The sequence below is a fragment of the Phycodurus eques genome, chromosome 3 (assembly GCF_024500275.1).
Source record: "Phycodurus eques isolate BA_2022a chromosome 3, UOR_Pequ_1.1, whole genome shotgun sequence".
NCBI classification, from domain to species: domain Eukaryota; kingdom Metazoa; phylum Chordata; class Actinopteri; order Syngnathiformes; family Syngnathidae; genus Phycodurus; species Phycodurus eques.
This window is the reverse complement of record NC_084527.1, coordinates 21,941,856-21,967,501: the sequence shown is the minus strand read 5'-3', so window position 1 is coordinate 21,967,501 and position 25,646 is coordinate 21,941,856. Positions and strand designations below refer to the sequence as shown.

The following is a 25,646-nucleotide window of genomic DNA, read 5'->3' as shown; positions in this document are numbered from 1 at the left end:
TCTCACATGCTAAGCGAGCGCTCTACCAATTGAGGTAATTCCCCCATTTTACAATCAATCAATCAAAAAATAACAAAAACATTCAATCAACTACTCAACCAAGCGGGAAATCAACAAGCAGACCATCTCGAGTCAGGTGGAGAATGCGGGCATCGATCCCGCTACGTCTCACATGCTAAGCGAGCGCTCTACCACTTGAGCTAATTCCCCCGTTTTGCAACCAGTCAACCAAATAACAACAAAAACATTCAATCAACTACTCAACCAAGCGGGAAATAAACAAACAGACCATCTCAAGTCAGGTGGAGAATGCGGGCATCGATCCCACTACCTCTCACATGCAAAGCGAGCGCTCTACCACTTGAGCTAATTCCCCCATTTTATAAACAATCTAAATACAACAAAAACAACCAATCAACCAAGCAGAACGCTAAAAAAAACCGACAGGCAGACAACCTAAAATCAAGTGGAGAACGCGGGAATCAATCCCGCTACCTCTCACATGCAAAGCGAGCGCTCTCCCACCTGAGCTAATTCCACCGTTTTACAAACAATCAAACAATAACAAAAACAGCCAATAAACTACTCAACCATGCGGGAAACGACAAGCAGACTATCTAAAGTCAGATGGAGAATGCGGGTATCGATCCCACTATCTCTCACATGCTAAGCGAGCACTCTACCACTTGAGCTAATTCCCCCGTTTTGTAACCAGTCAACCAAATAACAACAAAAACAACCAATCAACCAAGCAGAACGCCCAAAGCAGCGACAGGCAGACAACCTAAAATCAAGTGGAGAATGCGGGTATCGATCCCGCTACCTCTCACATGCAAAGCGAGCGCTCTACCACTTGATCTAATTCCCCCATTTTACAATGATTCAATCAAAAAACAACAGAAACATCCAATCAACTACTCAACCATGCAGGAAACGACAAGAAGACTATCTAAAGTCAGATGGAGAATGCGGGTATCGATCCCGCTTCCTCTCACATGCAAAGCGAGCGCTCTACCACTTGAGCTAATTCCCCCGTTTTACAAGCAAACAACAACAAAAATAACCAATCAACTCCTCAACCAAGTGGGAAAACGACAAGCAGACGATCTAAAGTCAATTGGAGAATGCGGGCATCGATCCCGCTACCTCTCACATGCAAAGCGAGCACTCTACCACCTGAGCTAATTCCCCCGTTTTACAAGCAAACAACAAAAAAAAACAACCAACCAACCAGAACGCCCTAAAAAACAACAGGTAAACAACCTATAATCAAGTGGGGAATGCGGGCATCGATCCCACTACTTCTCACATGCTAAGGGAGCGCTCTACCACTTGAGCTAATTCCCCCGTTTTGCAACCAGTCAATCAAATAACAACAAAAACAACAAATCAACTACTCAACGAAGCGGGTAAACGACAAGCAGACTATCTAAAGTCAGGTTGAGAATGCAGGTATCGATCCCGCTACCGCCCACATGCGAAGCGAGCGCTCTACCACTTGAGCTAATTCCCCCGTTTTATAACCAACCAATCAAACAACAACAAAAACAACCAATCAACCAAGCAGAACGCCCAAAACAGCAACAGGCAGACAACCTAAAATCAAGTGGAGAATGCGGGTATCGATCCCGCTACCTCTCACATGCTAAGCGAGCGCTCTACCACTTGAGCAAATTCCCCCGTTTTGCAACCAGTCAATCAAATAACAACAAAAACAACAAATCAACTACTCAACCAAGCGGGAAAACAACAAGCAGACTATCTAAAGTCAGGTGGAGAATGCGGGCATCAATCCCGCTACCTCTCACATGCTAAGCGAGCGCTCTACCACTTGAGCTAATTCCCCCGTTTTATAACCAACCAATCAAACAACAACAAAAACAACCAATCAACCAAGCAGAACGCCCAAAACAGCAACAGGCAGACAACCTAAAATCAAGTGGAGAATGCGGGTATCGATCCCGCTACCTCTCACATGCAAAGCGAGCGCTCTACCACTTGAGCTAATTCCCCCATTTTACAACCAATCAAACAACAACAAAAACAACCAATCAACCAACCAGAACGCCCTAAAAAAACAACAGGTAGACAACCTATTATAGAGTGGAGAATGCGGGCATCGATCCCGCTATCTCTCACATGCAAAGCAAGCGCTCTACCACTTGAGCTAATTCCCCCATATTACAAGCAAACAACAACAAAAACAACCAATCAACTCCTCAACCAAGTGGGAAAACGACAAGCAGACGATCTAAAGTCAATTGGAGAATGCAGGCATCGATCCCGCTACCTCTCACATGCGAAGCGAGCGATCTACCACTTGAGCTAATTCCCCCGTTTCGCAACCAGTCAATCTAACAACAACAAAAACATCCAATCAACTACTCAACCATGCGGGAAAACGACAAGCAGACTATCTAAAGACAGGTGGAGAATGTGGGCATCGAAATCGCTACCTCTCATATGCTAAGCGAGCGCTCTACCACTTGAGCTAATTCCCCCGTTTTATAGCCAACAAATCAAACAACAACAAAAACAACCAATCAACCAAGCAGAACGCCCTAAAAAAACCACAGGTAGACAACCTATTATAGAGAGGAGAATGCGGGGATCGATCCCACTACCTCTCACATGCAAAGCGAGCGCTCTACCACTTGAGCTAATTCCCCCATTTATAGCCAAGCAATCAAACAACAACAAAAACAGCCAATCAACCAAGCAGAACGCCCTAAAAAAACAACAGGTAGAACACCTATTATAGAGAGGAGAATGCGGGGATCGATTCCGCTACCTCTGACATGCAAAGCGAGCCCTCTCCCACCTGAGCTAATTCCACCGTTTTACAAACAATCAAACAATAACAAAAACAGCCAATCAACTACTCAACCATGCGGGAAACGACAAGCAGACTATCTAAAGTCAGATGGAGAATGCGGGCATCGATCCCGCTACCTCTCACATGCTAAGCGAGCGCTCTACCACTTGAGCTAATTCCCCATTTTACAGCCAACCAATCAAAAAACAACAAAAACATTCAATCAACTACTCAACCAAGCGGGAAAATGACAAGCATACTATCTAAAGTCAATTGGAGAATGCGGGCATCGAACCCGCTACCTCTCACATGCTAAGCGAGCGCTCTACCACTTGAGCTAATTCCCCCGTTTTATAACCAACCAATCAAACAACAACAAAAACAACCAATCAACCAAGCAGAACGCCCAAAACAGCAACAGGCAGACAACCTAAAATCAAGTGGAGAATGCGGGCATCGATCCCGCCACCTCTCACATAAAAAGAGAGCGCTCTACCACTTGAGCTAATTCCCCCATTTTACAATGTTTCAATCAAAAAACAACAAAAACATCCAATCAACTACTCAACCATGCAGGAAACGACAAGAAGACTATCTAAAGTCAGATGGAGAATGCGGGCATCGATCCCGCTACCTCTCACATGCAAAGCGAGCGCTCTACCACTGGAGCTAATTCCCCCGTTTTACAAGCAAACAACAACAAAAACAGCCAATCAACTCCTCAACCAAGTGGGAAAACAACAAGCAGACGATCTAAAGTCAATTGGAGAATGCGGGCATCGATCCCGCTACCTCTCACATGCTAAGCGAGTGCTCTACCACTTGAGCTAATTCCCCAATTTTATAACCAACCAATCAAACAACAACAAAAACATCCAATCAACTACTCAACCAAGCGGGAAAATGACAAGGAGACTATCTAAAGTCAATTGGAGAATGCGGGCATCGATCCCGCTACCTCTCACATGCGAAGCGAGCGCTCTACCACTTGAGCTAATTCCCTCATTTACCAATTAGTCAATCAAAAAAACAACAAAAACAACAAATAAACTACACAACCAAGCGGGAAAACAACAAGCAGACTATCTAAAGTCAGGTGGAGAATGCGGGCATCGATCCAGCTACCTCTCACATGCTAAGCGAGCGCTCAACCACTTGAGCTAATTCCCCCGTTTTATAACCAACCAATCAAACAACAACAAAAACAACCAATCAACCAAGCAGAACGCCCAAAAAAACGACAGGCAGACAACCTAAAATCAAGTGGAGAATGCGGGCATCGATCCCACTACCTCTCACATGCAAAGCGAGCGCTCTCCCACTTGAGCTAATTCCCCCGTTTTACAAGCAAACAACAACAAAAACAACAAATAAACTACACAACCAAGTGGGAAAACAACAAGCAGACGATCTAAAGTCAATTGGAGAATGCGGGCATCGATCCCGCTACCTCTCACATGCTAAGCGAGCGCTCTACCACTTGAGCTAATTCCCCCGTTTTGCAACAGGTCAATCAAATAACAACAAAAACAAAAAATCAACTACTCAACCAAGCTGGAAAACGACAAGCAGACTATCTAAAGTCAGTTGGAGAATGCAGGCATCGATCCCGCTACCTCTCACATGCTAAGCGAGCGCTCAACCACTTGAGCTAATTCCCATGTTTTATAACCAACCAATTAAACAACAACAAAAACATCCAATCAACTACTCAACCAAGCGGGAAAATGACAAGGAGACTATCTAAAGTCAATTGGAGAATGCGGGCATCGATCCCGCTACCTCTCACATGCGAAGCGAGCGCTCTACCACTTGAGCTAATTCCCCCATTTACCAATCAATCAATCAATCAAAAAAACAACAAAAACAACAAATAAACTACACAACCAAGCGGGAAAACAACAAGCAGACTATCTAAAGTCAGGTGGAGAATGCGGGCATCGATCCAGCTACCTCTCACATGCTAAGCGAGCGCTCAACCACTTGAGCTAATTCCCATGTTTTATAACCAACCAATCAAACAACAACAAAAACAACCAATCAACCAAGCAGAAAGCCCAAAAAAACGACAGGCAGACAACCTAAAATCAAGTGGAGAATGCGGGCATCGATCCCGCTACCTCTCACATGCTAAGCGAGCGCTCTACCAATTGAGGTAATTCCCCCATTTTACAATCAATCAATCAAAAAATAACAAAAACATTCAATCAACTACTCAACCAAGCGGGAAATCAACAAGCAGACCATCTCGAGTCAGGTGGAGAATGCGGGCATCGATCCCGCTACGTCTCACATGCTAAGCGAGCGCTCTACCACTTGAGCTAATTCCCCCGTTTTGCAACCAGTCAACCAAATAACAACAAAAACATTCAATCAACTACTCAACCAAGCGGGAAATCAACAAACAGACCATCTCAAGTCAGGTGGAGAATGCGGGCATCGATTCCGCTACCTGTCACATGCCAAGCGAGCGCTCTACCACTTGAGCTAATTCCTCCGTTTTATAACCAACCAATCAAACAACAACAAAAAGAACCAATCAACCAAGCAGAACGCCCAAAGCAGCGACAGGCAGACAACCTAAAATTAAGTGGAGAACGCGGGCATCAACCCCGCTACCTCTCACATGCAAAGCGAGCGCTCTACCACCTGAGCTAATTCCCCCATTTTACAACCAATCAAACAACAACAAAAACAACCAATCAACCAAGTAGAACGCCCAAAGCAGCGACAGGCAGACAACCTAAAATTAAGTGGAGAATGCGGGCATCGATCCCGCTACCTCTCACATGCTAAGCGAGCGCTCTACCACTTGAGCCAATTCCCCCATTTTAGAAGCAATCTAACAACAACAAAAACAGCCAACCAACTACTCAACCAAGCGGGAAAACGACAAGCAGACTATCTAAAGTCAGGTGGAGAATGCGGGCATCGATCCCGCTACCTCTCACATGCGAAGCGAGCGCTCTACCACTTGAGCTAATTCCCCCATTTTCCAATCAACCAATCAAAAAAACAACAAAAACAACCAATCAACCAAAAAGAACGCCCAAAACAGCAACAAGCAGACTATCTAAAGTCAGATGGAGAATGCGGGCATCGATCCCGCTACCTCTCACATGCAAAGCGAGTGCTCTACCACTTGAGCTAATTCCCCCATTTCATAAACAATCTAACAACAACAAAAACAACCAATCAACCAAGCAGAACGCTAAAAAAAACCGACAGGCAGACAACCTAAAATTAAGTGGAGAACGCGGGAATCAATCCCGCTACCTCTCACATGCAAAGCGAGCGCTCTACCACCTGAGCTAATTCCCCCATTTTACAAACAAACACCAACAAAAACAACCAATCAACTCCTCAAACAAGCGGGAAAACGACAAGCAGACTATCTAAAGTCAGTTGGAGAATGCGGGCATCGATCCCGCTACCTCTCACATGCTAAGCGAGCGCTCTACCACTTGAGCTAATTCCCCCGTTTTAGAACCAACCAATCAAACAACAACAAAAACAGCCAATCAACTACTCAACCAAGCGGGAAAATGACAAGGAGACTATCTAAAGTCAGTTAGAGAATGCGGGCATCGATCCCGCTACCTCTCACATGCTAAGCGAGCACTCTACCACTTGAGCAAATTCCCCCGTTTTAGAACCAACCAATCAAACAACAACAAAAACAGCCAATCAACCAAGCAGAACGCCTAAAACAGCAACAGGTAGACAACCTAAAATGAAGTGGAGAATGCGGGCATCGATCCCGCTACCTCTCACATGCTAAGCGAGCGCTTTACCACTTGAGCTAATTCCCCCATTTTATAAGCAATCGAACAACAACAAACACAACCAATCAACCAAGCAGAACGCTAAAAAAAAACGACAGGCAGACAACCTAAAATCAATTGGAGAATGCGGGGATCGATCCCGCTACCTCTCACATGCTAAGCGAGCGCTCTACCACTTGAGCTAATTCCCCCATTTTGCAACCACTCAATCAAATAACAACAAATCAACTACTCAACCAAGCGGGAAAACGACAACCAGACTATCTAAAGTCAGATGGAGAATGCGGGCATCGATCCCACTACCTCTCACATGCAAAGCGAGCGCTCTCCCACTTGAGCTAATTCCCCCATTTTATAAACAATCTAACAACAACAAAAACAACCAATCAACCAAGCAGAACGCTAAAAAAAACCGACAGGCAGACAACCTAAAATCAAGTGGAGAACGCGGGAATCAATCCCGCTACCTCTCACATGCAAAGCGAGCGCTCTACCACCTGAGCTAATTCCCCCATTTTACAAACAAACACCAACAAAAACAACCAATCAACTCCTCAAACAAGCGGGAAAACGACAAGCAGACTATCTAAAGTCAGTTGGAGAATGCGGGCATCGATCCCGCTACCTCTCACATGCTAAGCGAGCGCTCTACCACTTGAGCTAATTCCCCCGTTTTAGAACCAACCAATCAAACAACAACAAAAACAACCAATCAACTACTCAACCAAGCGGGAAAATGACAAGGAGACTATCTAAAGTCAGTTAGAGAATGCGGGCATCGATCCCGCTACCTCTCACATGCTAAGCGAGCGCTCTACCACTTGAGCTAATTCCCCCGTTTTAGAGCCAACCAATCAAACAACAACAAAAACAACCAATCAACCAAGCAGAACGCCTAAAACACCAACAGGTAGACAACCTAAAATGAAGTGGAGAATGCGGGCATCGATCCCGCTACCTCTCACATGCTAAGCGAGCGCTCTACCACTTGAGCTAATTCCCCCGTTTTAGAACCAACCAATCAAACAACAACAAAAACATCCAATCAACTACTCAACCAAGCGGGAAAATGACAAGCAGACTATCTAAAGTCAATTGGAGAATGCGGGCATCGATCCCGCTACCTCTCACATGCAAAGCGAGCACTCTACCACCTGAGCTAATTCCCCCATTTTACAAGCAAACAACAACAAAAACAACCAATCAACCAACCAGAACGCCCTAAAAAAACAACAGGTAGACAACCTATTATAGAGTGGAGAATGCGGACATCGATCCCGCTACCTCTCACATGCAAAGCGAGCGCTCTACCACTTGAGCTAATTCCCCCATATTACAAGCAAACAACAACAAAAACAACCAATCAACTCCTCAACCAAGCGGGAAAATGACAAGCAGACTATCTAAAGTCAATTGGAGAATGCGGGCATCGATCCCGCTACCTCTCACATGCAAAGCGAGCACTCTACCACCTGAGCTAATTCCCCCATTTTACAAGCAAACAACAACAAAAACAACCAATCAACCAACCAGAACGCCCTAAAAAAACAACAGGTAGACAACCTATTATAGAGTGGAGAATGCGGACATCGATCCCGCTACCTCTCACATGCAAAGCGAGCGCTCTACCACCTGAGCTAATTCCCCCATTTTACAAGCAAACAAAAAAAAAAACAACCAATCAACCAACCAGAACGCCCTAAAAAACAACAGGTAGACAACCTATAATCAAGTGGGGAATGCGGGCATCGATCCCACTACTTCTCACATGCTAAGGGAGCGCTCTACCACTTGAGCTAATTCCCCCGTTTTGCAAACAGTCAATCAAATAACAACAAAAACAACAAATCAACTACTCAACCAAGCGGGTAAACGACAAGCAGACTATCTAAAGTCAGGTTGAGAATGCAGGCATCGATCCCGCTACCGCCCACATGCGAAGCGAGCGCTCTACCACTTGAGCTAATTCCCCCATTTTCCAATCGATCAATCAAAAAAAAAAAACAACAACAAATCAACTACACAACCAAGCGGGAAAACAACAAGCAGACTATCTAAAGTCAGGTGGAGAATGCGGGCATCGATCCCGCTACCTCTCACATGCTAAGCGAGCACTCTACCACTTGAGCTAATTCCCCCGTTTTATAACCAGCCAATCAAACAACAACAAAAACAACCAATCAACCAAGCAGAACGCCCAAAAAAACGACAGGCAGACAACCTAAAATCAAGTGGAGAATGCGGGCATCGATCCCGCTACCTCTCACATGCTAAGGGAGCGCTCTACCACCTGAGCTAATTCCCTCGTTTTGCAAACAATCAAACAATAACAAAAACAACCAATCAACTACTCAACCATGCAGGAAACGACAAGAAGACTATCTAAAGTCAGATGGAGAATATGCGCATCGATCCCGCTACCTCTCACATGCTAAGCGAGCACTCTCCCACTTGAGCTAATTCCCCATTTTACAGGCAATCAATCAAAAAACAACAAAAACATCCAATCAACTACTCAACCAAGCGGGAAAATGACAAGCAGACTATCTAAAGTCAGGTGGAGAATGCGGGCATCGATGCCGCTACCTCTCACATGCTAAGCGAGCACTCTACCACTTGAGCTAATTCCCCCGTTTTGTAACCAGTCAATCAAATAACAACAAAAACAAAAAATCAACTACTCAACCAAGCTGGAAAATGACAAGCATACTATCTAAAGTCAGTTGGAGAATGCGGGCATCGATCCCGCTACCTCTCACATGCTAAGCGAGCGCTCTACCACTTGAGCTAATTCCCCCGTTTTATAGCCAACAAATCAAACAACAACAAAAACAGCCAATCAACCAAGCAGAACGCCTAAAACAGCAACAGGTAGACAACCTAAAATCAAGTGGAGAATGCGGGTATCGATCCCGCTACCTCTCACATGCTAAGCGAGCGCTCTACCACTTGAGCTAATTCCCCCATTTTACAACCAATCAAACAACAACAAAGACAATCAATCAACTCCTCAAACAAGCGGGAAAACGACAAGCAGACTATCTAAAGTCAGTTGGAGAATGCGGGCATCGATCCCGCTACCTCTCACATGCTAAGCGAGCGCTCTACCACTTGAGCTAATTCCCCCGTTTTAGAACCAACCAATCAAACAACAACAAAAACATCCAATCAACTACTCAACCAAGCGGGAAAATGACAAGCAGACTATCTAAAGTCAATTGGAGAATGCGGGCATCGATCCCGCTACCTCTCACATGCAAAGCGAGCACGCTACCACCTGAGCTAATTCCCCCATTTTACAAGCAAACAACAACAAAAACAACCAATCAACCAACCAGAACGCCCTAAAAAAACAACAGGTAGACAACCTATTATAGAGTGGAGAACGCGGACATCGATCCCGCTACCTCTCACATGCAAAGCGAGCGCTCTACCACTTGAGCTAATTCCCCCATATTACAAGCAAACAACAACAAAAACAACCAATCAACTCCTCAACCAAGTGGGAAAACGACAAGCAGACGATCTAAAGTCAATTGGAGAATGCAGGCATCGATCCCGCTACCTCTCCCATGCGAAGCGAGCGATCTACCACTTGAGCTAATTCCCCCATTTTGCAACCAGTCAATCTAACAACAACAAAAACATCCAATCAACTACTCAACCATGCGGGAAAACGACAAGCAGACTATCTACAGTCAGGTGGAGAATGTGGGCATCGATCCCGCTACCTCTCACATGCTAAGCGAGCGCTCTACCACTTGAGCTAATTCCCCCGTTTTATAGCCAACAAATCAAACAACAACAAAAACATCCAATCAACCAAGCAGAACGCCCAAAACAGCAACAGGCAGACAACCTAAAATCAAGTGGAGAATGCGGGCATCGATCCCACTACCTCTCACATGCAAAGCAAGCGCTCTACCACTTGAGCTAATTCCCCCATTCAACAAGCAAACAACAACAAAAACAACCAATCAACTCCTCAACCAAGTGGGAAAACGACAAGCAGACGATCTAAAGTCAATTGGAGAATGCGGGCATCAATCCCACGACCTCTCACATGCTAAGCGAGCACTCTACCACTTGAGCTAATTCCCCCGTTTTGTAACCAGTCAACCAAATAACAACAAAAACATTAAATCAACTACTCAACCAAGCGGGAAAACGACAAGCAGACTATCTAAAGTCAATTGGAGAATGCGGGCATCGATCCCGCTACCTCTCACATGCTAAGCGAGCGCTCTACCACTTGAGCTAATTCCCCCGTTTTATAACCAACCAATCAAACAACAACAAAAACAACCAATCAACCAAGCAGAACGCCCAAAACAGCAACAGGCAGACAACCTAAAATCAAGCGGAGAATGCGGGCATCGATCCAGCTACCTCTCACATGCAAAGCGAGCGCTCTACCACTTGAGCTAATTCCCCCATTTTACAATGTTTCAATCAAAAAACAACAAAAACAGCCAATCAACTACTCAACCATGCAGGAAACGACAAGAAGACTATCTAAAGTCAGTTGGAGAATGCAGGCATCGATCCCGCTACCTCTCACATGCTAAGCGAGTGCTCTACCACTTGAGCTAATTCCCCAATTTTATAACCAACCAATCAAACAACAACAAAAACATCCAATCAACTACTCAACCAAGCGGGAAAATGACAAGGAGACTATCTAAAGTCAATTGGAGAATGCGGGCATCGATCCCGCTACCTCTCACATGCTAAGCGAGCGCTCTACCACTTGAGCTAATTCCCCCATTTTACAACCAATCAAACAACAACAAAGACAATCAATCAACTCCTCAAACAAGCGGGAAAACGACAAGCAGACTATCTAAAGTCAGTTGGAGAATGCGGGCATCGATCCCGCTACCTCTCACATGCTAAGCGAGCGCTCTACCACTTGAGCTAATTCCCCCGTTTTAGAACCAACCAATCAAACAACAACAAAAACATCCAATCAACTACTCAACCAAGCGGGAAAATGACAAGCAGACTATCTAAAGTCAATTGGAGAATGCGGGCATCGATCCCGCTACCTCTCACATGCAAAGCGAGCACTCTACCACCTGAGCTAATTCCCCCATTTTACAAGCAAACAACAACAAAAACAACCAATCAACCAACCAGAACGCCCTAAAAAAACAACAGGTAGACAACCTATTATAGAGTGGAGAATGCGGACATCGATCCCGCTACCTCTCACATGCAAAGCGAGCGCTCTACCACTTGAGCTAATTCCCCCATATTACAAGCAAACAACAACAAAAACAACCAATCAACTCCTCAACCAAGTGGGAAAACGACAAGCAGACGATCTAAAGTCAATTGGAGAATGCAGGCATCGATCCCGCTACCTCTCCCATGCGAAGCGAGCGATCTACCACTTGAGCTAATTCCCCCATTTTGCAACCAGTCAACCTAACAACAACAAAAACATCCAATCAACTACTCAACCATGCGGGAAAACGACAAGCAGACTATCTACAGTCAGGTGGAGAATGTGGGCATCGATCCCGCTACCTCTTACATGCTAAGCGAGCGCTCTACCACTTGAGCTAATTCCCCCGTTTTATAGCCAACAAATCAAACAACAACAAAAACATCCAATCAACCAAGCAGAACGCCCAAAACAGCAACAGGCAGACAACCTAAAATCAAGTGGAGAATGCGGGCATCGATCCCGCTACCTCTCACATGCAAAGCAAGCGCTCTACCACTTGAGCTAATTCCCCCATTCAACAAGCAAACAACAACAAAAACAACCAATCAACTCCTCAACCAAGTGGGAAAACGACAAGCAGACGATCTAAAGTCAATTGGAGAATGCGGGCATCAATCCCACGACCTCTCACATGCTAAGCGAGCACTCTACCACTTGAGCTAATTCCCCCGTTTTGTAACCAGTCAACCAAATAACAACAAAAACATTAAATCAACTACTCAACCAAGCGGGAAAACGACAAGCAGACTATCTAAAGTCAATTGGAGAATGCGGGCATCGATCCCGCTACCTCTCACATGCTAAGCGAGCGCTCTACCACTTGAGTTAATTCCCCCGTTTTACAACCAACCAATCAAACAACAACAAAAACAACCAATCAACCAAGCAGAACGCCCAAAACAGCAACAGGCAGACAACCTAAAATCAAGTGGAGAATGCGGGCATCGATCCAGCTACCTCTCACATGCAAAGCGAGCGCTCTACCACTTGAGCTAATTCCCCCATTTTACAATGTTTCAATCAAAAAACAACAAAAACAGCCAATCAACTACTCAACCAAGCGGGAAAATGACAAGGAGACTATCTAAAGTCAATTGGAGAATGCGGGCATCGATCCCGCTACCTCTCACATGCAAAGCGAGCGCTCTACCACTTGAGCTAATTCCCCCATTTTACAATGATTCAATCAAAAAACAACAGAAACATCCAATCAACCAAGCAGAACGCCCAAAACAGCAACAGGTAGACAACCTAAAATCAAGTGGAGAATGCGGGTATCGATCCCGCTACCTCTCACATGCAAAGCGAGCGCTCTACCACTTGAGCTAATTCCCCCGTTTTACAAGCAAACAACAACAAAAATAACCAATCAACTCCTCAACCAAGTGGGAAAACGACAAGCAGACGATCTAAAGTCAATTGGAGAATGCGGGTATCGATCCCGCTACCTCTCACATGCTAAGCGAGCGCTCTACCACTTGAGCTAATTCCCCCGTTTTATAACCAACCAATCAAACAACAACAAAAACATCCAATCAACTACTCAACCAAGCGGGAAAATGACAAGGAGACTATCTAAAGTCAATTGGAGAATGCGGGCATCGATCCCACTACCTCTCACATGCTAAGCGAGCGCTCTACCACTTGAGCTAATTCCCCCATTTTATAACCAACCAATCAAACAACAACAAAAACAACCAATCAACCAAGCAGAACGCCCAAAACAGCAACAGGCAGACAACCTAAAATCAAGTGGAGAATGCGGGTATCGATCCCGCTACCTCTCACATGCAAAGCGAGCGCTCTACCACCTGAGCTAATTCCCCCATTTTACAATCAATCAATCAAAAAATAACAAAAACATTCAATCAACTACTCAACTAAGCAGGAAATCAACAAGCAGACCATCGAAAGTCAGGTGGAGAATGCGGGTATCGATCCCGCTACCGCTCACATGCTAAGCGAGTACTCTACCACTTGAGCTAATTCCCCCATTTTACAAATCAATCAATCAATCAAAAAACAAAAAACATCCAATCAACTACTCAACCAAGCGGGAAAACGACAAGCAGACTATCTAAAGTCAGGTGGAGAATGCGGGCATCGATCCCGCTACTTCTCACATGCGAAGCGAGCGCTCTACCACTTGAGCTAATTCCCCCATTTTACAACCAATCAAACAACAACAAAGACAACCAATCAACCAAGTAGAACGCCCAAAGCAGCGACAGGCAGACAACCTAAAAGTCAGATGGAGAATGTGGGCATCGATCCCGCAACCTCTCCCATGCGAAGTGAGCGATGTACCACTTGAGCTAATTCCCCCGTTTTGCAACCAGTCAATCAAAAAACAACAAAAACATCCAATCAACTACTCAACCAAGCGGGAAAATGACAAGCAGACTATCTAAAGTCAGGTGGAGAATGCGGGCATCGATGCCGCTACCTCTCACATGCTAAGCGAGCGCTCTACCACTTGAGCTAATTCCCCCGTTTTATAGCCAACAAATCAAACAACAACAAAAACAGCCAATCAACCAAGCAGAACGCCTAAAACAGCAACAGGTTGACAACCTAAAATCAAGTGGAGAATGCGGGTATCGATCCCGCTACCTCTCACATGCTAAGCGAGCGCTCTACCACTTGAGCTAATTCCCCCATTTTACAACCAATCAAACAACAACAAAGACAATCAATCAACCAAGTAGAACGCCCAAAGCAGCGACAGGCAGACAACCTAAAATTAAGTGGAGAATGCGGGCATCGATCCAGCTACCTCTCACATGCTAAGCGAGCGCTCTACCACTTGAGCTAATTCCCCCATTTTATAAGCAATCTAACAACAACAAAAACAACCAATCAACCAAACAGAACGCTAAAAAAAAACGACAGGCAGACAACCTAAAATCAAGTGGAGAACGCGGGCATCGATCCCGCTATTTCTCACATGCTAAGCGAGCACTCTACCACTTGAGCTAATTCCCCCGTTTTGTAACCAGTCAATCAAATAACAACAAAAACAAAAAATCAACTACTCAACCAAGCTGGAAAATGACAAGCATACTATCTAAAGTCAGTTGGAGAATGCGGGCATCGATCCCGCTACCTCTCACATGCTAAGCGAGCGCTCTACCACTTGAGCTAATTCCCCCGTTTTATAGCCAACAAATCAAACAACAACAAAAACATCCAATCAACCAAGCAGAACGCCTAAAACAGCAACAGGTAGACAACCTAAAATCAAGTGGAGAACGCGGGTATCGATCCCGCTACCTCTCACATGCTAAGCGAGCGATCTACCACTTGAGCTAATTCCCCCATTTTACAAAGCAATCTAACAACAACAAAAACATTCAATCAACTACTCAACCAAGCGGGAAAACAACAAGCAGACTATCTAAAGTCAGGTGGAGAATGCTGGAATCGATCCCGCTACCTCTTACATGCGAAAGGAGCTCTCTACCACCTGAGCTAATTCCACCGTTTTACAAACAATCAAACAATAACAAAAACAGCCAATCAACTACTCAACCATGCGGTAAACGACAAGCAGACTATCTAAAGTCAGATGGAGAATGTGGGCATCGATCCCGCTACCTCTCACATGCAACGCGAGCGCTCTACCACTTGAGCTAATTCCCCCATTCAACCAGCAAACAACAACAAAAACAACCAATCAACTACTCAACCAAGTGGGAAAACGACAAGCAGACGATCTAAAGTCAATTGGAGAATGCGGGCATCGATCCCGCTACCTCACACATGCGAAGCGAGCGCTCTACCACTTGAGCTAATTCCCCCGTTTTGCAACCAGTCAATCTAACAACAACAAAAACATCCAATCAACTACTCAACCATGCGGGAAAACAACAAGCAGACTATCTAAAGTCAGGTGGAGAACGTGGGTATCGATCCCGCTACCTCTCACATGCTAAGCGAGCGCTCTACCACTTGAGCTAATTCCCCCGTTTTATAGCCAACAAATTAAACAACAACAAAAACAGCCAATCAACCAAGCAGAACGCCTAACACAGCAACAGGTAGACAACCTAAAATCAAGTGGAGAATGCGGGTATCGATCCCGCGACCTCTCACATGCTAAGCGAGCACTCTCCCACTTGAGCTAATTCCCCATTTTACAGTCAATCAATCAAAAAACAACAAAAACATCCAATCAACTACTCAACCAAGCGGGAAATCAACAAGCAGACCATCTAAAGACAGGTGGAGAATGCGGGCATCGATCCCGCTACTTCTCACATGCGAAGCGAGCGCTCTACCACTTGAGCTAATTCCCCCATTTTACGATCAATCAATCAATCAAAAAACAAAAAACATCCAATCAACTACTCAACCAAGCAGGAAAACGACAAGCAGACTATCTAAAGTCAGGTGGAGAATGCGGGCATCGATCCCGCTACTTCTCACATGCGAAGCGAGCGCTCTACCACTTGAGCTAATTCCCCCATTTTACAACCAATCGAACAACAACAAAGACAATCAATCAACCAAGTAGAACGCCCAAAGCAGCGACAGGCAGACAACCTAAAATTAAGTGGAGAATGCGGGCATCGATCCCGCTACCTCTCACATGCTAAGCGAGCGCTCTACCACTTGAGCTAATTCCCCCATTTTACAACCAATCAAACAACAACAAAGACAACCAATCAACCAAGTAGAACGCCCAAAGCAGCGACAGGCAGACAACCTAAAAGTCAGATGGAGAATGTGGGCACCGATCCCGCAACCTCTCACATGCTGAGCGAGCCCTTTACCACTTGAGCTAATTCCCCCATTTTATAAGCAATCTAACAACAACAAAAACAACCAATCAACCAAGCAGAACGCCCTAAAAAAACGACAGGCAGACAACCTAAAATCAAGTGGAGAACGCGGGCATCAATCCCGCTACCTCTCACATGCAAAGCGAGCGCTCTACCACCTGAGCTAATTCCCCCATTTTACAAACAAACAACAACAAAAACAACCAATCAACTCCTCAACCAAGTGGGAAAACGACAAGCAGACGATCTAAAGTCAATTGGAGAATGCAGGCATCGATCCCGCTACCTCTCCCATGCGAAGTGAGCGATGTACCACTTGAGCTAATTCCCCCGTTTTGCAACCAGTCAATCTAACAACAACAAAAACATCCAATCAACTACTCAACCATGCGGGAAAACAACAAGCAGACTATCTAAAGTCAGGTGGAGAATGTGGGCATCGATCCCGCTACCTCTCACATGCAAAGCGAGCGCTCTATCACTTGAGCTAATTCCCCCATTTATAGCCAGCAAATCAAACAACAACAAAAACATCCAATCAATCAAGCAGAACGCCCAAAACAGCAACAGGTAGACAACCTAAAATCAAGCGGAGAATGCCGGCATCGATCCCGCTACCTCTCACATGCTAAGCGAGCACTCTCCCACTTGAGCTAATTCCCCATTTTACAGGCAATCAATCAAAAAACAACAAAAACATCCAATCAACTACTCAACCAAGCGGGAAAATGACAAGCAGACTATCTAAAGTCAGGTGGAGAATGCGGGCATCGATGCCGCTACCTCTCACATGCTAAGCGAGCACTCTACCACTTGAGCTAATTCCCCCGTTTTGTAACCAGTCAATCAAATAACAACAAAAACAAAAAATCAACTACTCAACCAAGCTGGAAAATGACAAGCATACTATCTAAAGTCAGTTGGAGAATGCGGGCATCGATCCCGCTACCTCTCACATGCTAAGCGAGCGCTCTACCACTTGAGCTAATTCCCCCGTTTTATAGCCAACAAATCAAACAACAACAAAAACAGCCAATCAACCAAGCAGAACGCCTAAAACAGCAACAGGTAGACAACCTAAAATCAAGTGGAGAATGCGGGTATCGATCCCGCTACCTCTCACATGCTAAGCGAGCGCTCTACCACTTGAGCTAATTCCCCCATTTTACAACCAATCAAACAACAACAAAGACAATCAATCAACCAAGTAGAACGCCCAAAGCAGCGACAGGCAGACAACCTAAAATTAAGTGGAGAATGCGGGCATCGATCCAGCTACCTCTCACATGCTAAGCGAGCGCTCTGCCACTTGAGCTAATTCCCCCATTTTATAAGCAATCTAACAACAACAAAAACAACCAATCAACCAAACAGAACGCTAAAAAAAAACGACAGGCAGACAACCTAAAATCAAGTGGAGAACGCGGGCATCGATCCCGCTATTTCTCACATGCTAAGCGAGCACTCTACCACTTGAGCTAATTCCCCCGTTTTGTAACCAGTCAATCAAATAACAACAAAAACAAAAAATCAACTACTCAACCAAGCTGGAAAATGACAAGCATACTATCTAAAGTCAGTTGGAGAATGCGGGCATCGATCCCGCTACCTCTCACATGCTAAGCGAGCGCTCTACCACTTGAGCTAATTCCCCCGTTTTATAGCCAACAAATCAAACAACAACAAAAACATCCAATCAACCAAGCAGAACGCCTAAAACAGCAACAGGTAGACAACCTAAAATCAAGTGGAGAATGCGGGTATCGATCCCGCTACCTCTCACATGCTAAGCGAGCGATCTACCACTTGAGCTAATTCCCCCATTTTGCAAACAATCAAACAATAACAAAAACAGCCAATCAACTACTCAACCATGCGGTAAACGACAAGCAGACTATCTAAAGTCAGATGGAGAATGTGGGCATCGATCCCGCTACCTCTCACATGCAACGCGAGCGCTCTACCACTTGAGCTAATTCCCCCATTCAACAAGCAAACAACAACAAAAACAACCAATCAACTACTCAACCAAGTGGGAAAACGACAAGCAGACGATCTAAAGTCAATTGGAGAATGCGGGCATCGATCCCGCTACCTCACACATGCAAAGCGAGCGCTCTACCACTTGAGCTAATTCCCCCGTTTTGCAACCAGTCAATCTAACAACAACAAAAACATCCAATCAACTACTCAACCATGCGGGAAAACAACAAGCAGACTATCTAAAGTCAGGTGGAGAACGTGGGCATCGATCCCGCTACCTCTCACATGCTAAGCGAGCGCTCTACCACTTGAGCTAATTCCCCCGTTTTATAGCCAACAAATTAAACAACAACAAAAACAGCCAATCAACCAAGCAGAACGCCTAACACAGCAACAGGTAGACAACCTAAAATCAAGTGGAGAATGCGGGTATCGATCCCGCTACCTCTCACATGCTAAGCGAGCACTCTCCCACTTGAGCTAATTCCCCATTTTACAGTCAATCAATCAAAAAACAACAAAAACATCCAATCAACTACTCAACCAAGCGGGAAATCAACAAGCAGACCATCTAAAGACAGGTGGAGAATGCGGGCATCGATCCCGCTACTTCTCACATGCGAAGCGAGCGCTCTACCACTTGAGCTAATTCCCCCATTTTACGATCAATCAATCAATCAAAAAACAAAAAACATCCAATCAACTACTCAACCAAGCAGGAAAACAACAAGCAGACTATCTAAAGTCAGGTGGAGAATGCGGGCATCGATCCCGCTACTTCTCACATGCGAAGCGAGCGCTCTACCACTTGAGCTAATTCCCCCATTTTACAACCAATCGAACAACAACAAAGACAATCAATCAACCAAGTAGAACGCCCAAAGCAGCGACAGGCAGACAACCTAAAATTAAGTGGAGAATGCGGGCATCGATCCCGCTACCTCTCACATGCTAAGCGAGCGCTCTACCACTTGAGCTAATTCCCCCATTTTATAAGCAATCTAACAACAACAAAAACAACCAATCAACCAAGCAGAACGCTAAAAAAAAAACGACAGGCAGACAACCTAAAATCAAGTGGAGAACGCGGGCCTCGATCCCGCTACTTCTCACATGCAAAGCGAGCGCTCTACCACTTGAGCTAATTCCCCCATTTTACAATGTTTCAATCAAAAAACAACAAAAACATCCAATCAACTACTCAACCATGCAGGAAACGACAAGAAGACTATCTAAAGTCAGATGGAGAATGCGGGCATCGATCCCGCTACCTCTCACATGCAAAGCGAGAGCTCTACCACTTGAGCTAATTCCACCGTTTTACAAGCAAACAACAACAATAACAACCAATCAACTCCTCAACCAAGTGGGAAAACGACAAGCAGACGATCTAAAGTCAATTGGAGAATGCGGGCATCGATCCCGCTACCTCTCACATGCTAAGCGAGCGCTGTACCACTTGAGCTAATTCCCCCATTTTACAATGTTTCAATCAAAAAACAACAAAAACATCCAATCAACTACTCAACCATGCAGGAAACGACAAGAAGACTATCTAAAGTCAGATGGAGAATGCGGGCATCGATCCCGCTACCTCTCACATGCAAAGCGAGAGCTCTACCACTTGAGCTAATTCCCCCGTTTTACAAGCAAACAACAACAATAACAACCAATCAACTCCTCAACCAAGTGGGACAACGACAAGCAGACGATCTAAAGTCAATTGGAGAATGCGGGCATCGATCCCGCTACCTCTCACATGCAAAGCGAGAGCTCTACCACTTGAGCTAATTCCCCCGTTTTACAAGCAAACAACAACAATAACAACCAATCAACTCCTCAACCAAGTGGGAAAACGACAAGCAGACGATCTAAAGTCAATTGGAGAATGCAGGCATCGATCCCGCTACCTCTCACATGCTAAGCGAGCACTCTACCACTTGAGCTAATTCCCCCGTTTTGCAACAGGTCAATCAAATAACAACAAAAACAAAAAATCAACTACTCAACCAAGCTGGAAAATGACAAGCAGACTATCTAAAGTCAATTGGAGAATGCGGGCATCGATCCCGCTACCTCTCACATGCAAAGCGAGCACTCTACCACCTGAGCTAATTCCCCCGTTTTACAAGCAAACAACAAAAAAAACAACCAATCAACCAACCAGAACGCCCTAAAAAACAACAGGTAGAAAACCTATAATCAAGTGGGGAATGCGGGCATCGATCCCACTACTTCTCACATGCTAAGGGAGCGCTCTACCACTTGAGCTAATTCCCCCGTTTTGCAACCAGTCAATCAAATAACAACAAAAACAACAAATCAACTACTCAACCAAGCGGGTAAACGACAAGCAGACTATCTAAAGTCAGGTTGAGAATGCAGGCATCGATCCCGCTACCGCCCACATGCGAAGCGAGCGCTCTACCACTTGAGCTAATTCCCCCATTTTCCAATCGATCAATCAAAAAAAAAAAAAAAACAACAAATCAACTACACAACCAAGCGGGAAAACAACAAGCAGACTATCTAAAGTCAGGTGGAGAATGCGGGCATCGATCCCACTACCTCTCACATGCTAAGCGAGCGCTCTACCACTTGAGCTAATTCCCCCGTTTTATAACCAGCCAATCAAACAACAACAAAAACATCCAATCAACCAAGCAGAACGCCCAAAAAAACGACAGGCAGACAACCTAAAATCAAGTGGAGAATGCGGGCATCGATGTCGGTACCTCTCACATGCTAAGCGAGCGCTCTACCAATTGAGCTAATTCCCCCGTTTTGCAACCAGTCAACCAAATAACAACAAATAATTCAATCAACTACTCAACCAAGCGGGAAAACAACAAGCAGACTATCTAAAGTCAATTGGAGAATGCGGGCATCGATCCCGCTACCTCTCACATGCTAAGCGAGCGCTCTACCACTTGAGCTAATTCCCCCGTTTTATAACCAACCAATCAAACAACAACAAAAACAACCAATCAACCAAGCAGAACGCCCAAAACAGCAACAGGCAGACAACCTAAAATCAAGTGGAGAATGCGGGTATCGATCCCGCTACCTCTCACATGCAAAGCGAGCGCTCTACCACTTGAGCTAATTCCCCCATTTTACAATCAATCAATCAAAAAATAACAAAAACATTCAATCAACTACTCAACCAAGCGGGAAATCAACAAGCAGACCATCTAAAGTCAGGTGGAGAATGCGGGTATCGATCCCGCTACCGCTCACATGCTAACCGAGTACTCTATCACTTGAGCTAATTCCCCCATTTTACAAATCAATCAATCAATCAAAAAACAAAAAACATCCAATCAACTACTCAACCAAGCGGGAAAACAACAAGCAGACTATCTAAAGTCAGGTGGAGAATGCGGGTATCGATCCCGCTACCGCTCACATGCTAACCGAGTACTCTACCACTTGAGCTAATTCCCCCATTTTACAACCAATCAAACAACAACAAAGACAACCAATCAACCAAGTAGAACGCCCAAAGCAGCGACAGGCAGACAACCTAAAATTAAGTGGAGAACACGGGCATCGATCCCGCTACCTCTCACATGCAAAGCGAGCGCTCTACCACCTGAGCTAATTCCCCCATTTTACAAACAAACACCAACAAAAACAACCAATCAACCAACCAGAACGCCCTAAAAAAACAACAGTTAGACAACCTATTATAGAGTGGAGAATGCGGGCATCGATCCCGCTACCTCTCACATGCAAAGCGAGCGCTCTACCACTTGAGCTAATTCCCCCATATTACAAGCAAACAACAACAAAAACAACCAATCAACTCCTCAACCAAGTGGGAAAACGACAAGCAGACGATCTAAAGTCAATTGGAGAATGCAGGCATCGATCCCGCTACCTCTCCCATGCGAAGCGAGCAATCTACCACTTGAGCTAATTCCCCCGTTTTGCAACCAGTCAATCTAACAACAACAAAAACATCCAATCAACTACTCAACCATGCGGGAAAACGACAAGCAGACTATCTAAGGTCAGGTGGAGAATGCGGGTATCGATCCCGCTACCTCTCACATGCAAAGCGAGCGCGCTACCACTTGAGCTAATTCCCCCATTTATAGGCAGCAAATCAAACAACAACAAAAACATCCAATCAATCAAGCAGAACGCCCAAAACAGCAACAGGCAGACAACCTAAAATCAAGCGGAGAATGCGGGCATCGATCCCGCTACCTCTCACATGCTAAGCGAGCGCGCAACCACTTGAGCTAATTCCCCATTTTACAGCCAATCAATCAAAAAACAACAAAAACAACCAATCAACTCCTCAACCAAGTGGGAAAACGACAAGCAGACGATCTAAAGTCAATTGGAGAATGCGGGGATCGATCCCGCTACCTCTCACATGCAAAGCGAGCGCTCTACCACTTGAGCTAATTCCCCCATTTTACAATGTTTCAATCAAAAAACAACAAAAACAGCCAATCAACTACTCAACCATGCAGGAAACGAAAAGAAGACTATCTAAAGACAGATGGAGAATGGGGGTATCGATCCCGCTACCTTTCACATGCAAAGCGAGCGCTCTACCACTTGAGCTAATTCCCCCGTTCTACAAGCAAACAACAACAAAAACAACCAATCAACTCCTCAACCAAGTGGGAAAACGACAAGCAGACGATCTAAAGTCAATTGGAGAATGCGGGTATCGATCCCGCTACCTCTCACATGCTAAGCGAGCTCTCTACCACTTGAGCTAATTCCCCAATTTTATAACCAACCAATAAAACAACAACAAAAACATCCAATCACCTACTCAACCAAGCTGGAAAATGACAAGCATACTATCTAAAGTCAGGTTGAGAATGCAGGCATCGATCCCGCTACCGCCCACATGCGAAGCGAGCGCTCTACCACTTGAGCTAATTCCCCCATTTTCCAATCGATCAATCAAAAAAAAAAAAAAACAACAAATCAACTACACAACCAAGCGGGAAAACAACAAGCAGACTATCTAAAGTCAGGTGGAGAATGCGGGCATCGATCCCGCTACCTCTCACATGCTAAGCGAGCAATCTACCACTTGAGCTAATTCCCCCGTTTTATAACCAGCCAATCAAACAACAACAAAAAAATCCAATCAACCAAGCAGAACGCCCAAAAAAACGACAGGCAGACAACCTAAAATCAAGTGGAGAATGCGGGCATCGATCCCGCTACCTCTCACATGCTAAGGGAGCGCTCTACCACCTGAGCTAATTCCCTCGTTTTGCAAACAATCAAACAATAACAAAAACAACCAATCAACTACTCAACCATGCAGGAAACGACAAGAAGACTATCTAAAGTCAGATGGAGAATATGGGCATCGATCCCGCTACCTCTCACCTGCTAAGCGAGCGCTCTACCACTTGAGCTAATTCCCCCATTTTACAAAGAATCAATCAAAAAACAACAAAAACATTCAATCAACTACTCAACCAAGCCGGAAAACAACAAGCAAACCATCTAAAGTCTGGTGGAGAATGCGGGCATCGATCCCGCTACCTCTCACATGCGAAGCGAGCAATCTACCACTTGAGCTAATTCCCCCATTTTGCAGCCAGTCAATCTTACAACAACAAAAACATCCAATCAACTACTCAACCATGCGGGAAAACGACAAGCAGACTATCTAAAGTCAGGTGGAGAATGTGGGCATCGATCCCGCTACCTCTCACATGCTAAGCGAGCGCTCTACCACTTGAGCTAATTCCCCCCTTTTATAGCCAACAAATCAAACAACAACAAAAACAGCCAATCAACCAAGCAGAACGCCCAAAACAGCAACAGGCAGACAACCTAAAATCAAGTGGAGAATGCGGGGATCGATCCCGCTACCTCTCACATGCAAAGCGAGCACTCTACCACTTGAGCTAATTCCCCCGTTTGACAAGCAAACAACAACAAAAATAACCAATCAACTCCTCAACCAAGTGGGAAAACGACAAGCAGACGATCTAAAGTCAATTGGAGAATGCGGGAATCGATCCCGCTACCTCTCACATGCTAAGCGAGCACTCTACCACTTGAGCTAATTCCCCCGTTTTGCAACAGGTCAATCAAATAACAACAAAAACAAAAAATCAACTACTCAACCAAGCTGGAAAACGACAAGCAGACTATCTAAAGTCAGGTGGAGAATGCGGGCATCTATCCCGCTACCTCTCACATGCTAAGCGAGCGCTCTACCACTTGAGCTAATTCCCCCATTTTACAATCAATCAAACAAAAACAAAAACAAAAACAACCAATCAACTACTCAACCAAGCGGGAAAACAACAAGCAGACTATCTAAAGTCAGATGGAGAATGCGGGCATCGATCCCGCTACCTCTCACATGCAAAGCGAGCGCTCTACCACCTGAGCTAATTCCCCATTTTACAAACAAACAACAACAAAAACAACCAATCAACTACTCACCCAAGCGGGAAAACAACAAGCAGACTATCTAAAGTCAGATGGAGAATGCGGGTATCGATCCCGCTACCTCTCACATGCTAAGCGAGCGCTCTACCACTTGAGCTAATTCCCACGTTTTACAAACAATCAAACAATAACAAAAACAACCAATCAACTACTCAACCATGCCGGAAACGACTAGCAGACGATCTAAAGTCAGATGGAGAATGCGGGCATCGATCCCGCTACCTCTCACATGCTTATCGAGCGCTCTACCACTTGAGCTAATTCCCCGATTTTGCAAGCAATCAAACAATAACAAAAACAACCAATCAACTACTCAACCAAGCAGGAAAACAACAAGCAGACTTTCGAAAGACAGATGGAGAATGCGGGCATCGATCCTGCGATCTCTCACATGCAAAGCGAGCGCTCTACCACTTGAGCTAATTCCCCCATTTCACAATCAATCAAACAAAAACAAAAACAAAAACAATCAATCAACTACTCAACCAAGCGGGAAAACGACAAGCAGACTATATAAAGTCAGGTGGAGAATGCGGGCATCAATCCCGCTACCTCTCACATGCGAAGCGAGCATTGTACCACTTGAGCTAATTCCC

General features: G+C 45.0%; 1 protein-coding gene and 43 non-coding genes across 44 annotated transcripts in view; all 44 read right to left on the bottom strand.

Annotated features, from left to right (window-relative positions):
- mmp11a (matrix metallopeptidase 11a) overlaps nt 1-25,646 on the bottom strand; it is a 93,877-nt gene that overhangs the window by 60,805 nt on the left and 7,426 nt on the right. The gene's annotated exons all lie outside the window — the stretch shown is intronic.
- Nucleotides 961-1,033, bottom strand: trnaa-ugc (transfer RNA alanine (anticodon UGC)). Its single transcript has one exon. It is a non-coding gene; the product is annotated as a tRNA-Ala (tRNA).
- Nucleotides 1,119-1,191, bottom strand: trnaa-ugc (transfer RNA alanine (anticodon UGC)). The gene has a single exon. It is a non-coding gene; the product is annotated as a tRNA-Ala (tRNA).
- trnaa-ugc (transfer RNA alanine (anticodon UGC)) lies at nt 1,941-2,013 on the bottom strand. The gene has a single exon. It is a non-coding gene; the product is annotated as a tRNA-Ala (tRNA).
- Nucleotides 2,597-2,669, bottom strand: trnaa-ugc (transfer RNA alanine (anticodon UGC)). The gene has a single exon. It is a non-coding gene; the product is annotated as a tRNA-Ala (tRNA).
- Nucleotides 2,925-2,997, bottom strand: trnaa-agc (transfer RNA alanine (anticodon AGC)). The gene has a single exon. It is a non-coding gene; the product is annotated as a tRNA-Ala (tRNA).
- Nucleotides 3,090-3,162, bottom strand: trnaa-agc (transfer RNA alanine (anticodon AGC)). Its single transcript has one exon. It is a non-coding gene; the product is annotated as a tRNA-Ala (tRNA).
- trnaa-agc (transfer RNA alanine (anticodon AGC)) lies at nt 4,238-4,310 on the bottom strand. The gene has a single exon. It is a non-coding gene; the product is annotated as a tRNA-Ala (tRNA).
- trnaa-cgc (transfer RNA alanine (anticodon CGC)) lies at nt 4,570-4,642 on the bottom strand. The gene has a single exon. It is a non-coding gene; the product is annotated as a tRNA-Ala (tRNA).
- On the bottom strand, nt 5,570-5,642 carry trnaa-agc (transfer RNA alanine (anticodon AGC)). Its single transcript has one exon. It is a non-coding gene; the product is annotated as a tRNA-Ala (tRNA).
- trnaa-cgc (transfer RNA alanine (anticodon CGC)) lies at nt 5,732-5,804 on the bottom strand. The gene has a single exon. It is a non-coding gene; the product is annotated as a tRNA-Ala (tRNA).
- On the bottom strand, nt 6,222-6,294 carry trnaa-agc (transfer RNA alanine (anticodon AGC)). Its single transcript has one exon. It is a non-coding gene; the product is annotated as a tRNA-Ala (tRNA).
- Nucleotides 6,719-6,791, bottom strand: trnaa-agc (transfer RNA alanine (anticodon AGC)). The gene has a single exon. It is a non-coding gene; the product is annotated as a tRNA-Ala (tRNA).
- On the bottom strand, nt 7,198-7,270 carry trnaa-agc (transfer RNA alanine (anticodon AGC)). Its single transcript has one exon. It is a non-coding gene; the product is annotated as a tRNA-Ala (tRNA).
- Nucleotides 7,531-7,603, bottom strand: trnaa-agc (transfer RNA alanine (anticodon AGC)). The gene has a single exon. It is a non-coding gene; the product is annotated as a tRNA-Ala (tRNA).
- Nucleotides 7,697-7,769, bottom strand: trnaa-ugc (transfer RNA alanine (anticodon UGC)). The gene has a single exon. It is a non-coding gene; the product is annotated as a tRNA-Ala (tRNA).
- Nucleotides 8,015-8,087, bottom strand: trnaa-ugc (transfer RNA alanine (anticodon UGC)). Its single transcript has one exon. It is a non-coding gene; the product is annotated as a tRNA-Ala (tRNA).
- Nucleotides 9,325-9,397, bottom strand: trnaa-agc (transfer RNA alanine (anticodon AGC)). Its single transcript has one exon. It is a non-coding gene; the product is annotated as a tRNA-Ala (tRNA).
- On the bottom strand, nt 9,492-9,564 carry trnaa-agc (transfer RNA alanine (anticodon AGC)). Its single transcript has one exon. It is a non-coding gene; the product is annotated as a tRNA-Ala (tRNA).
- trnaa-agc (transfer RNA alanine (anticodon AGC)) lies at nt 9,654-9,726 on the bottom strand. The gene has a single exon. It is a non-coding gene; the product is annotated as a tRNA-Ala (tRNA).
- Nucleotides 10,795-10,867, bottom strand: trnaa-agc (transfer RNA alanine (anticodon AGC)). Its single transcript has one exon. It is a non-coding gene; the product is annotated as a tRNA-Ala (tRNA).
- On the bottom strand, nt 11,293-11,365 carry trnaa-agc (transfer RNA alanine (anticodon AGC)). Its single transcript has one exon. It is a non-coding gene; the product is annotated as a tRNA-Ala (tRNA).
- trnaa-agc (transfer RNA alanine (anticodon AGC)) lies at nt 11,455-11,527 on the bottom strand. The gene has a single exon. It is a non-coding gene; the product is annotated as a tRNA-Ala (tRNA).
- Nucleotides 11,621-11,693, bottom strand: trnaa-ugc (transfer RNA alanine (anticodon UGC)). Its single transcript has one exon. It is a non-coding gene; the product is annotated as a tRNA-Ala (tRNA).
- On the bottom strand, nt 12,929-13,001 carry trnaa-ugc (transfer RNA alanine (anticodon UGC)). The gene has a single exon. It is a non-coding gene; the product is annotated as a tRNA-Ala (tRNA).
- Nucleotides 13,096-13,168, bottom strand: trnaa-ugc (transfer RNA alanine (anticodon UGC)). The gene has a single exon. It is a non-coding gene; the product is annotated as a tRNA-Ala (tRNA).
- trnaa-agc (transfer RNA alanine (anticodon AGC)) lies at nt 13,254-13,326 on the bottom strand. Its single transcript has one exon. It is a non-coding gene; the product is annotated as a tRNA-Ala (tRNA).
- trnaa-ugc (transfer RNA alanine (anticodon UGC)) lies at nt 13,587-13,659 on the bottom strand. The gene has a single exon. It is a non-coding gene; the product is annotated as a tRNA-Ala (tRNA).
- Nucleotides 14,419-14,491, bottom strand: trnaa-agc (transfer RNA alanine (anticodon AGC)). The gene has a single exon. It is a non-coding gene; the product is annotated as a tRNA-Ala (tRNA).
- On the bottom strand, nt 14,912-14,984 carry trnaa-agc (transfer RNA alanine (anticodon AGC)). Its single transcript has one exon. It is a non-coding gene; the product is annotated as a tRNA-Ala (tRNA).
- Nucleotides 15,894-15,966, bottom strand: trnaa-agc (transfer RNA alanine (anticodon AGC)). Its single transcript has one exon. It is a non-coding gene; the product is annotated as a tRNA-Ala (tRNA).
- trnaa-agc (transfer RNA alanine (anticodon AGC)) lies at nt 16,390-16,462 on the bottom strand. Its single transcript has one exon. It is a non-coding gene; the product is annotated as a tRNA-Ala (tRNA).
- On the bottom strand, nt 17,539-17,611 carry trnaa-agc (transfer RNA alanine (anticodon AGC)). Its single transcript has one exon. It is a non-coding gene; the product is annotated as a tRNA-Ala (tRNA).
- Nucleotides 17,706-17,778, bottom strand: trnaa-agc (transfer RNA alanine (anticodon AGC)). Its single transcript has one exon. It is a non-coding gene; the product is annotated as a tRNA-Ala (tRNA).
- Nucleotides 18,199-18,271, bottom strand: trnaa-agc (transfer RNA alanine (anticodon AGC)). Its single transcript has one exon. It is a non-coding gene; the product is annotated as a tRNA-Ala (tRNA).
- trnaa-agc (transfer RNA alanine (anticodon AGC)) lies at nt 19,514-19,586 on the bottom strand. Its single transcript has one exon. It is a non-coding gene; the product is annotated as a tRNA-Ala (tRNA).
- trnaa-ugc (transfer RNA alanine (anticodon UGC)) lies at nt 20,649-20,721 on the bottom strand. The gene has a single exon. It is a non-coding gene; the product is annotated as a tRNA-Ala (tRNA).
- On the bottom strand, nt 21,473-21,545 carry trnaa-agc (transfer RNA alanine (anticodon AGC)). The gene has a single exon. It is a non-coding gene; the product is annotated as a tRNA-Ala (tRNA).
- trnaa-ugc (transfer RNA alanine (anticodon UGC)) lies at nt 21,640-21,712 on the bottom strand. Its single transcript has one exon. It is a non-coding gene; the product is annotated as a tRNA-Ala (tRNA).
- Nucleotides 22,298-22,370, bottom strand: trnaa-ugc (transfer RNA alanine (anticodon UGC)). Its single transcript has one exon. It is a non-coding gene; the product is annotated as a tRNA-Ala (tRNA).
- trnaa-ugc (transfer RNA alanine (anticodon UGC)) lies at nt 22,953-23,025 on the bottom strand. Its single transcript has one exon. It is a non-coding gene; the product is annotated as a tRNA-Ala (tRNA).
- Nucleotides 24,435-24,507, bottom strand: trnaa-ugc (transfer RNA alanine (anticodon UGC)). Its single transcript has one exon. It is a non-coding gene; the product is annotated as a tRNA-Ala (tRNA).
- On the bottom strand, nt 24,593-24,665 carry trnaa-agc (transfer RNA alanine (anticodon AGC)). Its single transcript has one exon. It is a non-coding gene; the product is annotated as a tRNA-Ala (tRNA).
- On the bottom strand, nt 24,927-24,999 carry trnaa-ugc (transfer RNA alanine (anticodon UGC)). Its single transcript has one exon. It is a non-coding gene; the product is annotated as a tRNA-Ala (tRNA).